This window comes from Epinephelus fuscoguttatus, linkage group LG2 (genome assembly GCF_011397635.1).
Source record: "Epinephelus fuscoguttatus linkage group LG2, E.fuscoguttatus.final_Chr_v1".
In the NCBI taxonomy this organism is placed as follows: Eukaryota; Metazoa; Chordata; class Actinopteri; order Perciformes; family Serranidae; genus Epinephelus; species Epinephelus fuscoguttatus.
Window position 1 is genome coordinate 10,214,113 of NC_064753.1, and position 11,353 is coordinate 10,225,465.

The 11,353-nt window shown below is 44.4% G+C and overlaps 1 long non-coding RNA gene across 1 annotated transcript; it reads left to right on the plus strand.

Moving 5' to 3' along the window:
- Nucleotides 1-1,588: 1,588 nt before the first annotated feature.
- On the plus strand, nucleotides 1,589-2,776 carry LOC125881307 (uncharacterized). The gene is made up of 3 exons (XR_007448226.1): nucleotides 1,589-1,655; nucleotides 1,733-1,802; nucleotides 2,648-2,776. It is a non-coding gene; the product is annotated as an uncharacterized LOC125881307 (long non-coding RNA).
- The last annotated feature ends 8,577 nt before the right edge of the window (nucleotides 2,777-11,353 follow it).

Consider the following 11,353-nt stretch of genomic DNA (forward strand, 5'->3'; position numbering starts at 1 on the left):
TATGATAGCCTCACAGCCTCTCTCTCATGCACACACACACACACACACACACACACACACACCACTGCAGTCCTATATCTCTATCTCTAGCATTACCTAAAGACTAGACACTCCTGGGCAGGCATCTCCCCCAGAGGCTAGTCTGTGCAGAGGGACGACTTGATGGAGTGGGGCTGGACGGTGGTGAGACAGACCGCACGGCCGGGGGGACTTGGACTGTGACATATTACCTTTAGAGAGCGGCAGCAGGGCCACTCACATGAAACCTATTAGCAGAAGCGTCTGCAGCCAAACCGCACACAGCTCGGCCGTATATGAAAGCCACCACCGTGCCATCACTGGCAGCGGGCACTGAAAATTAAACATGCATGCACACATTAACCACAAGGTGCTCACACATGGGGATATGTGAACGTGCACAATCATATTCAATCAGGTCTGACTTAAATTAATAGTGTGAAGTTTTGGGAAATATGCTAATTTGCTTTCTTGCAGAGAGTTAGATGAGAAGACTGATACTGCTGCCATGCGGAGTCCTGCATGGGTCGGATTTTCAAGACCCACTCCCAGCACTGCACTGCGGCCCAGTCGCCCGCACATATGACCAATTAGTTCCACATCCCGACCTGACGCCATCAACCCAAAACTGCAAAATCTTTAACAACCACGCACTATTTAAGTAATTCGGTACATCTAAAGTAATCATTCTGGAGCATTTCATACATGTGAATCTAAGATCATATATTATATAACAAAGGTAATTCTGGAAATACAATTTAAAGTAATACTTCTTGCTCATTCACATAATATTGAGCAGCAGATCTCCTCTAATCACCTCTAAAACTCACTAATAAATGAGCAATATCTCATTTGCTTGATCTGTACAAAAACCAAAGCGTAAAATTTTACAGGTGGTTATGTCCAACCCGTTGTCATTCTGAAATCGTCAAACATCCCTGCTTTGTCCAGGATTTTGGCTTCAGAGCCTGATGCCAAAAGCTGAGCGGGTCAGTTTATAGTGCAGGCAGACTGCACCTGTTGTGGGGGTTTGATATGCCGCTGGATGGTGTCAGGCTAAAATACTGCCGGTAGTGACATAACGTAATAAACAGAGCTGCAAAGTTCCCATAGGGTGGTCGGGAGAGGTGGTGGATGGGTCCAACAAGCCCCAGAATTTCAGTGTTCGCTCTCTGTATAAAATACATAGCCAAACCAAATTGTTTTTTTCTAAACCTACTAGGGCTGTACCCAGATATTCGGATATTTGAATATTCGTTTCTATGGGTAGGTATTCGTTATGAAAAGTTGATATTCAATATTCGTTTTTTTATTTACTTTTTTTATCATTAATATTATTATTTTTAATTTTTTATTTATTTTTTTTTTTTTACATTTTTTTTGGTGCTTAATGTAGTCTTTTTGTTGTCGGTAAATGTAGTGTAACCCACATGGTTACTAACCCAATATTTGTGATTTAAAAGTAGTACCTCAGTTTCACCACTTGGTGGCGCACCACCCCTATGTGTAACGTCAGACGCATTGAACGTGATCTCGGTCTGACCTGTGCGTGGTCACGGTCTGCCCCGAGCGCCATCTTAGTCAGAGCTGAGCCACTGAGCAGAGCACTCGCACATGGAACGAGCTGACGAACCGGGGTATGTAATGTGATGAAAACCACGCAAATTAATCATTAATACTCGAGCAGTATCTTCATAAGTGTTCTGTTTATTAGGAAAAGTCGTGTGAGTGTGCGTGAGCGAGAGCGGAGCCGAGTTTCACCGTGTAAGCCTCTGAGAACTCCGGTAAGAGAAATGCTATGCTACTGGGCTAGGCCTCAGGTTAGCTGTTGGTATTAGCATGATATGAGGAAATTCCTGTTACTGAAGCATGTTCATAAAACCAGTCGGAGTCCATGATATGTTTCCTTAATGTTTTAAACCTACTCTGGTACCTGTGGTATCATTGTGTACTCTGTAAACAAGCTGTAAAAAGATCGCTAACGACCTAGCGTGAAGCTAATGGCAATCGCGGCTAATCGCCGCTAAGCTAACTCTGGGTTTTACCTGCAAAAGGTGATGTGAATGCTAATTGTGAGGCTATACAAGCTAACGTGCTACTAGCTGGTTAAGCTAATGAGCCTTTACTGTGATTAATGATGAGAAATGGAGACAGCTATGGTACAGAAATGTGGTTATTTGGTACCAGTTCATGTTAATTATTTTCGTGGTCATTGAAATGAATGTATTGAGTGTTTTGCACTAAAGTTGGTTAAATATGTAAGTTGTTAAAAAAAGAATAAGTTAATATTGTAACTTTATGGTTAAAAAGAGATAAAATCTATGGTTAAAAAGATAAATACTGTTGTTAGGAAGATAAATATTGGTTCATAGAGTTGTTTAGAAATATAAATAGAGCTTTATTGAAATAAATAAGTTTATTTATGTTGAAATATAAGTTCATGATCAATAATAGTCATGGTAAAAATACTCATATTGTACTGTAAAAATATGTAGACTCATTTAAAGCATTTAAATGCAGTGTATCCTTTATTTGGGTGCATATATGAAAGAAATAGAGTGAAAAGTGGAAGTAAAAAGATGTCATTGAATAGAGAGTAATGATTATTTGTTCTACACTCTATGTGTAGACTGGTTTTCCTTTTGGGTTTTGTTGATGGATTAGGACTTCATTCCAATTCCGGACCAAGGAGGTTCGGTGGCGAGCCACAAGGACAAGCGATTCAGACGGAACGGTGCACGGTCTGGCCAGCTGTGGGATCCACTCCGAGGAGTTTCTGACACTCACTTCACTTGTGATACAGATAAGAACATAACACAAAAATCTACCCGGGTAGTAACCTTATGGACTGAACATTGAACATTACACACACAGAACACGATCGGAAACTGAACCGAACTCTAACCTTCTACAAAGAAGGAAGGACATTTTCTTTTGAACTTTTTATTGTTTTTATTTTTTTTATTTTATTATTTTTCTACCATTTTGAAAGAGCTCTATTTTCTGTATATTTTATTTTCATTCACTGCAAAATAATTACCGTTGTGGCAATAAATTGTCAACTGTTAACCTCAGGGTATCGTACTCGTCTAACTATTACCAACTCTCCGAACCTAGCAAGAATGTTAGTGTCAATTGTTGTTGCTATTCAGACTACAGGCGCTACATAAAACTTGGCGAGCCAGCCAGGAGTTGGTTTAACTCCTTTGAACGTGAGGTTTAACAGTGTGACATTTATTGTACATTTCTGTAAACACTGATACCACTTAATTTACATAAATTTACATTGTGGTCCTAACCCAAACATGGATACAGTTACAAGGGAAAATGTTAAAGTACCTAATTCACTGTTAGTTAGAGGTGTAACTGGTTGCGAGGTAGACAATGAAGTATTTGAGTACCTGGGACAGTATGGTAAGATTGAGAGGGTACTTAAAGTTACCAGCAGAGAAGCTAAGTTCCAGAACTCGGCTATAGTGGAATATAGTTCAGGTGGAGCTATTGAGCATCTTAAAGATACCTTACCTGTTGATAGGCCCTCCAGTAGCCCAGACATTGTCCACCACATTGAGCTCTTATCAGAGCAGTACACAGCAGACAGAGGTTCCACCTTAACTCAGACCTATCTAAGCGAACTGAAGGATGTTGCTCAGCTAAGTGGGGCAGATTTCGCGAAGCTTTTACAAGATGAACTGGCTAGGATCCAAGCATCCACCAAACCCCAGACCACTCAACCTGTCGCATCAGGAAGTGAACAGGGATCTTACTACGCCAGCCCTACACACTCCCCTGGTGTAACTACCCCTGAACTTCAAGCGTCCCCAGTTGAGGTAGGTGCGGCGGTCTCATCCCCACCCAAGATCCCAATCCAATACTTACCTTCTGAGCATCTCTCTACTCCAGAAATCCAAAAAGTAGTGGTTGAGCATGTCATCAAGAGCAGTGATCTCCCCCACCACTATCAAGGCAACACCCGACTCAGACCCTTTTCAGGGAAAATCCCTTGTCCCAGTGCAGAGTCAGATTATGACATGTGGCGCAGCAACGTTGAGTTTTTCCTTGCAGACCGCACCATGTCTGCTACCCACACAACCAGGAAAATGGTTGAGAGTCTCTTCCCGCCGGCAGCCACCATTGTGAAACACCTCGGGCCCAATGCTTCTCCTCATGAGTATCTTGCCCTTCTTGACTCTGCTTATGGTATCATTGATGACGGTGATGAGCTTTTTGCAAAGTTCTTGCACACAAACCAAGACCCTGGAGAAAAACCTTCTGGCTATTTGCAGCGCTTGCAGACAATCTTGAGCAAGGTCATCAAAAGAGGTGGGTTAGCTGCTAGTGATTCTGACCGCCAGCTGCTTAAACAGTTCTGTAGAGGCTGCTGGAATAATGGTCTACTTACCAGTCTTCAGCTTGAACAGAAGAAGAATAACCCTCCTCCTTTTTCAGAGTTACTCCTTTCAGTGCGCTCTGAGGAGGACAGACAAGCTGCTAAGTCCAGCAGGATGAAGCAGCACCTTGGAGCTAACAAGATGAAAGTACAGTCACACACACTCTCAGTGGAGGACTACGCCACTGATAATGATGAAGCAACAGCTACCCCCTCCAACCCACGAAAGTTTGAAAAACAAATGGCGAAACTACAAGCCCAAGTAGCTTCCTTGAAAGCATCCCTTAGCTCAACCCAAGCGTCTGCTAAGCCAGGTAAAAAACAAAAGGCTAAGCCTAAAGCCCCTGCCGAAGGAAATCCATCACCTTCTCCAGAACCAAAACCTACCAATAGGAAGCCCCGCCCGTGGTACTGCTTCAGGTGTGGCGAGGACGGCCACATTGCGCCTTCCTGCGACAATGAAGCAAACCCTGAATTAGTTGAAAAGAAGCGTAGAGAGCTAAAGCAAAAACAAGAAGCTTGGGAACAGAGTTTAAACTGAATGCAGTTCCTGCCGAGGGACAACCAGGAACTGGAGCTGATAATGATAGTCCCAACCCAAAACTTAGGACAAAAACATTCATTCGCTCACACAAAGTAGATCCCCAAGCTAAGCTCCCTCGAGGTCTTGTAGGACAGAAATGTGTAGCAGATGTCAGTGTGTTAGGTGTTAACACTAGGTGTCTCCTAGACTCAGGGTCCCAGGTGACCACAGTGACCGCTTCCTTTTCCAAAACTCACCTGTCAGAGCACCCCATCCAGCCCTTCCAAGCCCTGGATGTTGAAGGCACTAACGGACAGAACGTCCCTTATTTAGGCTATGTACCCATCACTCTTAAGTTCCCCAGAGAATTAATTGAAGCTGAGCCAGAAATCTCTACGTTAGCCTTAGTGGTACCAGACCGCAGCAGTAACTGTGACTTACCTGTCCTTATTGGCACAAACGCATTAGACATTTTGTATGAAGAACATTGTATTGATAAAAACCCAAGTGACTTGTCGTCTGTTTATGGCTATAGGCAGATCCTTCATGTACTCCAGCTCAGAAACAAAGTTAACTCTACAGGGAGAATAGGGTTAGCAAAGCTTAAAGGTAAAGTCCAGCAGGTCTTGCCTGCTAAAGAAAGAACCTGTTTAGAAGGGTATGTGAGGGTTGACATCCCCAGTGACTGTGTTATGGTCGAGCAGCCTCAGTCCTCTGCCTTACCTGGTGGGGTGTTTGTGGAGTGCTGCCTTGTCACCTTGCCCCGCCACCATCCTCACAAGCTGTCTATATGGATGAGAAATGAGAACGAGCACAATGTCACACTCCCTTCAAACTGTGTCATTGCTGAGCTTCACACACCCAAAGAGATCCATGACAACTTACCTGACTCAACTGAACCTGCTGACCCTGTGAAATGCTGTGCTGGCATTCCCAAACCAGCCAAAGAACCAGACCAGTCAAGCTTCACCATTGACTTTGGTGATTCGCCCCTTTCAAAAGAGTGGAAGGACAGAGTAACATGTAGTTTGTATGAGTATCGTGATGTTTTTGCCTGTAATGAGAACGACTTTGGGCATGCAACCAAAGTAAAACACCACATAAACCTGAAAGACGACACACCATTCAAACAAAAACCCCGACCAATCCACCCAAACGACTACGAAGCGGTGAGAAAACATTTGCGTACACTACTAGACGCAGGAGTGATTCGTGAGTCCGAGTCCCCTTACGCTTCCCCAATAGTAGTAGTTCGTAAAAAAAATGGAGAGGTCCGTCTTTGCATTGATTATCGTAAACTAAATTCATTGACAGTCAGAGACGCATACACATTGCCCAATCTTGAGGAAGCCTTTTCAGTTCTCGCCGGATCTAAATGGTTTACAGTAATGGATCTAAAATCCGGCTATTACCAAATAGAGATGGAGGAACGTGATAAGCCAAAGACCGCTTTTGTTTGCCCGTTGGGGTTTTACGAATTCAATCGCATGCCCCAAGGCATCACAAATGCCCCCAGTACCTTCCAACGATTAATGGAGAGGGTCATGGGTTCCATCAATCTGAAGGAAGTACTGGTATTTTTAGATGACATCATCGTGTTTTCCAGCTCGTTAGAGGAGCATGAAGTCCAGCTCAAGCACGTCCTCCAGCAGCTGAGAGAGAATGGTCTGAAACTCTCGCCGGCAAAATGCCATTTCTTCCAGAGCTCAGTGCGGTATCTAGGCCACATCGTTTCGAGCAGAGGGGTAGAGACTGACCCAGACAAGGTCAGTGCTCTCCGCACCTGGCCTAGACCCCAAAACCTCGGCGAGCTCAAATCCTTTCTGGGCTTCGCGGGGTATTACCGCCGCTTTGTGCGTGACTATTCAAAAATAGTCAAACCCTTGAACGATCTGACCGGCGGCTACCCACCTTATCGTAAGGGCCCCAGAACATCTAGCACCGGAGGGTACTTCAACCCCAAAGAACCCTTCAACGAACGGTGGACGCCTGATTGTCAAAAGGTATTTGACGTCATCATTGAAAAACTCACATCCGCACCTGTCCTTGGTTTCGCAGACCCAAAACTGGCATACGTGCTCCACACCGACGCTAGCACTTCCGGTCTAGGGGCCGCCCTGTACCAAGAACAGGAAGGCGAAATGCGAGTTATCGCTTATGCGAGCAGAGGCCTTTCATCCAGTGAAAAGCGATATCCCGCCCATAAGCTTGAATTCCTCGCTCTCAAGTGGTCGATCGTAGAGAAATTCCATGACTACCTCTATGGGAATGCTTTCACTGTCATAACGGACAATAATCCGTTAACTTATGTTTTGAAGTCCGCCAAACTAGATGCTGCCAGTTATCGCTGGCTAGCAGCTCTTTCGACCTTCGACTTCAACATAAAGTACCATGCTGGGAAGAGCAACCAGGACGCCGACGGCCTCTCAAGACGGCCACATGACAGTTTGGCTGACGATCCTGCATCTCTTGAAGAGAAAGGGTGAATCAAAAGATTCACTTCACATCATCTTTCCTCGTCTTCTGACCAACAAGACTTACCTGTAGACGCAGTTGCTGTCGTGTGTCAACACCGTCCTCTTAACGAGGCAGACTCTGACTTACCTTCCATCACCTTGGTCGAGTCCCTCGCTATCCATCCGGATGCGGGTCCAGACATCTACGAGAATGATGATGTGTTAGGTTCTTCTACCATACCTACCTACAGTCCAGAGGAACTTCAGCAACATCAAAGGTCCGACCCAATCATTGGACAGGTTATCCAAGTTTTGGAGGACGGAGATGAGGCCAGCCTTGTTCCTGACTCTCTGGAGCTCAAGCTGATGCTCAAGGAAAGGAAAAGGTTGGAGGTGACAAATGGTCTGTTGTACAGAACACGTCAATCTGGAGATGATGTCACTTACCAGTTCGTTGCTCCCAAGTCTCTCCGTGCTTCCATTCTCAAGTCTTTACATGAGGATATGGGACATATGGGTTTGGATAGGACCCTGGACTTGGTTAGAACAAGGTTCTATTGGCCGAAAATGGCTGCAGACGTGGAGAAAAAGATTAAGTCATGCGGACGTTGTGTCAGAAGGAAGACACAACCAGAAAGATCAGCGCCTCTTGTGAACATCCATACAACTCGCCCCATGGAATTGGTGTGCATTGACTACTTGTCTCTTGAGCCCGACAGTCACAATACAAAAGACATATTGGTCATTACAGACCATTTTACCAAATATGCGGTCGCCATTCCGACCAAGGACCAGAAGGCAGCAACGGTCGCCAAAACTCTTTGGGAGCAGTTCTTCGTGCACTACGGCTTCCCCAAGCGGCTGCTGAGTGATCAGGGCAGGGATTTCGAGTCCCAACTCATCAAAGAACTCTGCGCCCTAGCAGGCATCACTAAGGTGCGCACTACGCCCTATCACCCTAGGGGAAACCCCGTAGAGAGGTTTAATCGAACCCTCTTAGGCATGCTGGGAACCCTAAAAGACAAAGAAAAAAGTCATTGGCGAGATTTTGTGAAACCACTTACCCATGCCTATAACTGCACCAAGAGCGACGTCACAGGGTTCAGTCCATACGAATTGATGTTTGGACGTCAACCTCGTTTACCTGTTGATATCGCGTTCTGCTTACCTGTGAAAGATGGCTCTCCCAAATCCCATTCTCAGTACGTGAAACAACTAAAAGCACGCTTGGAGGAGAGTTATCAGATTGCCACGAGAAACTCACAAAAAGTTGCTGACAGAAACAAGCGCCGCTTTGACAAAGCAGTTCGAGAGTCAACACTCGAGGAAGGAGACCAAGTCTTGGTCAAAAATCTGAGGTTCCGAAGTAAACACAAGCTTGCGGACAAGTGGGAGTCCACTGTGTACAAGGTTCTGGAAAAAGTGGGAGACCTACCTGTTTACAAAGTACAGTCCATCAACGGGGACGGTCCCATCCGAACTCTACACAGGGACCTACTACTCCCTTGCGGTGACCTCTCAGAAGAGGAGGAACCTGAACCTGTCAAGCCTGAGGTTCGCAAGCCAAGAACAAGACAGAGTCACCCACAACTCTTGGAGGAACTCTCAGAGTCTGATGACGACTTCTTAATCTATCCCGATCTGTCCTCTGTTGCTCCTGAAAAGAGATTCACTCGAGTTTGTGAGATCCCGAAACAGAAACCCAATGTAGCCCCAGAGTGTGGTGGGTTGCCGGTCTTGCCTTTGGTACCCTTGACCCCCCAGCCTCAGGGTGGTCCTGATAACAGCAATCTCCCTGCTGTACCTGTTGAAACACCTCCTGAGTTGGTAGATGAAGGGGGGCCTGAGGTCATGGTTGAGCAGTCCCCTGCTGGAGAGGACAGTACACAACAGGACGTGACACATGAAGAGGAGATGGATGTGACAAAAGAACCGGATATGACAAATAAACTGGATGTGACACCTGAACCGGATATGACAAATAAACTGGATGTGACACCTGAACCGGATATGACAAATAAACTGGATGTGACACCTGAATCGGATATGACAAATGGAAAGGAACAGGACAAAACAAATGGAACTGAGGAGGAGAACCCTGCAGGTGAAGGGACTGTAGAGGCTCTACAAGGTGCTGAGCCAAACCCCACTCAGGCACCCAAGTCTGACAAAGAAACAGAAAGAAACCCCCCTGACTCAACACGAAGGTCAGAAAGGTCACGACAAGCCCCTGACCGTTTCCATTACATTCAGTTGGGAAAACCCTTAGTGTCTTTAGCACAGAACATCTTACGGAGCTTTAATCAAGCATTAGACACTATCGATAACTACGACAACCCCCATGTGCACGAGAGACCAGCTCATGAAGGGACTCATGCAGATTCAAGAGGGGAGGGTGTAACCCACATGGTTACTAACCCAATATTTGTGATTTAAAAGTAGTACCTCAGTTTCACCACTTGGTGGCGCACCACCCCTATGTGTAACGTCAGACGCATTGAACGTGATCTCGGTCTGACCTGTGCGTGGTCACGGTCTGCCCCGAGCGCCATCTTAGTCAGAGCTGAGCCACTGAGCAGAGCACTCGCACATGGAACGAGCTGACGAACCGGGGTATGTAATGTGATGAAAACCACGCAAATTAATCATTAATACTCAAGCAGTATCTTCATAAGTGTTCTGTTTATTAGGAAAAGTCGTGTGAGTGTGCGTGAGCGAGAGCGGAGCCGAGTTTCACCGTGTAAGCCTCTGAGAACTCCGGTAAGAGAAATGCTATGCTACTGGGCTAGGCCTCAGGTTAGCTGTTGGTATTAGCATGATATGAGGAAATTCCTGTTACTGAAGCATGTTCATAAAACCAGTCGGAGTCCATGATATGTTTCCTTAATGTTTTAAACCTACTCTGGTACCTGTGGTATCATTGTGTACTCTGTAAACTAGCTGTAAAAAGATCGCTAATGACCTAGCGTGAAGCTAATGGCAATCGCGGCTAATCGCCGCTAAGCTAACTCTGGGTTTTACCTGCAAAAGGTGATGTGAATGCTAATTGTGAGGCTATACAAGCTAACGTGCTACTAGCTGGTTAAGCTAATGAGCCTTTACTGTGATTAATGATGAGAAATGGAGACAGCTATGGTACAGAAATGTGGTTATTTGGTACCAGTTCATGTTAATTATTTTCGTGGTCATTGAAATGAATGTATTGAGTGTTTTGCACTAAAGTTGGTTAAATATGTAAGTTGTTAAAAAAAGAATAAGTTAATATTGTAACTTTATGGTTAAAAAGAGATAAAATCTATGGTTAAAAGATAAATACTGTTGTTAGGAAGATAAATATTGGTTCATAGAGTTGTTTAGAAATATAAATAGAGCTTTATTGAAATAAATAAGTTTATTTATGTTGAAATATAAGTTCATGATCAATAATAGTCATGGTAAAAATACTCATATTGTACTGTAAAAATATGTAGACTCATTTAAAGCATTTAAATGCAGTGTATCCTTTATTTGGGTGCATATATGAAAGAAATAGAGTGAAAAGTGGAAGTAAAAAGATGTCATTGAATAGAGAGTAATGATTATTTGTTCTACACTCTATGTGTAGACTGGTTTTCCTTTTGGGTTTTGTTGATGGATTAGGACTTCATTCCAATTCCGGACCAAGGAGGTTCGGTGGCGAGCCACAAGGACAAGCGATTCAGACGGAACGGTGCACGGTCTGGCCAGCTGTGGGATCCACTCCGAGGAGTTTCTGACATCAACTCACTTCACTTGTGATACAGATAAGAACATAACACAAAAATCTACCCGGGTAGTAACCTTATGGACTGAACATTGAACATTACACACACAGAACACGATCGGAAACTGAACCGAACTCTAACCTTCTACAAAGAAGGAAGGACATTTTCTTTTGAACTTTTTATTGTTTTTATTTTTTTTTATTTTATTATTTTTCTACCATTT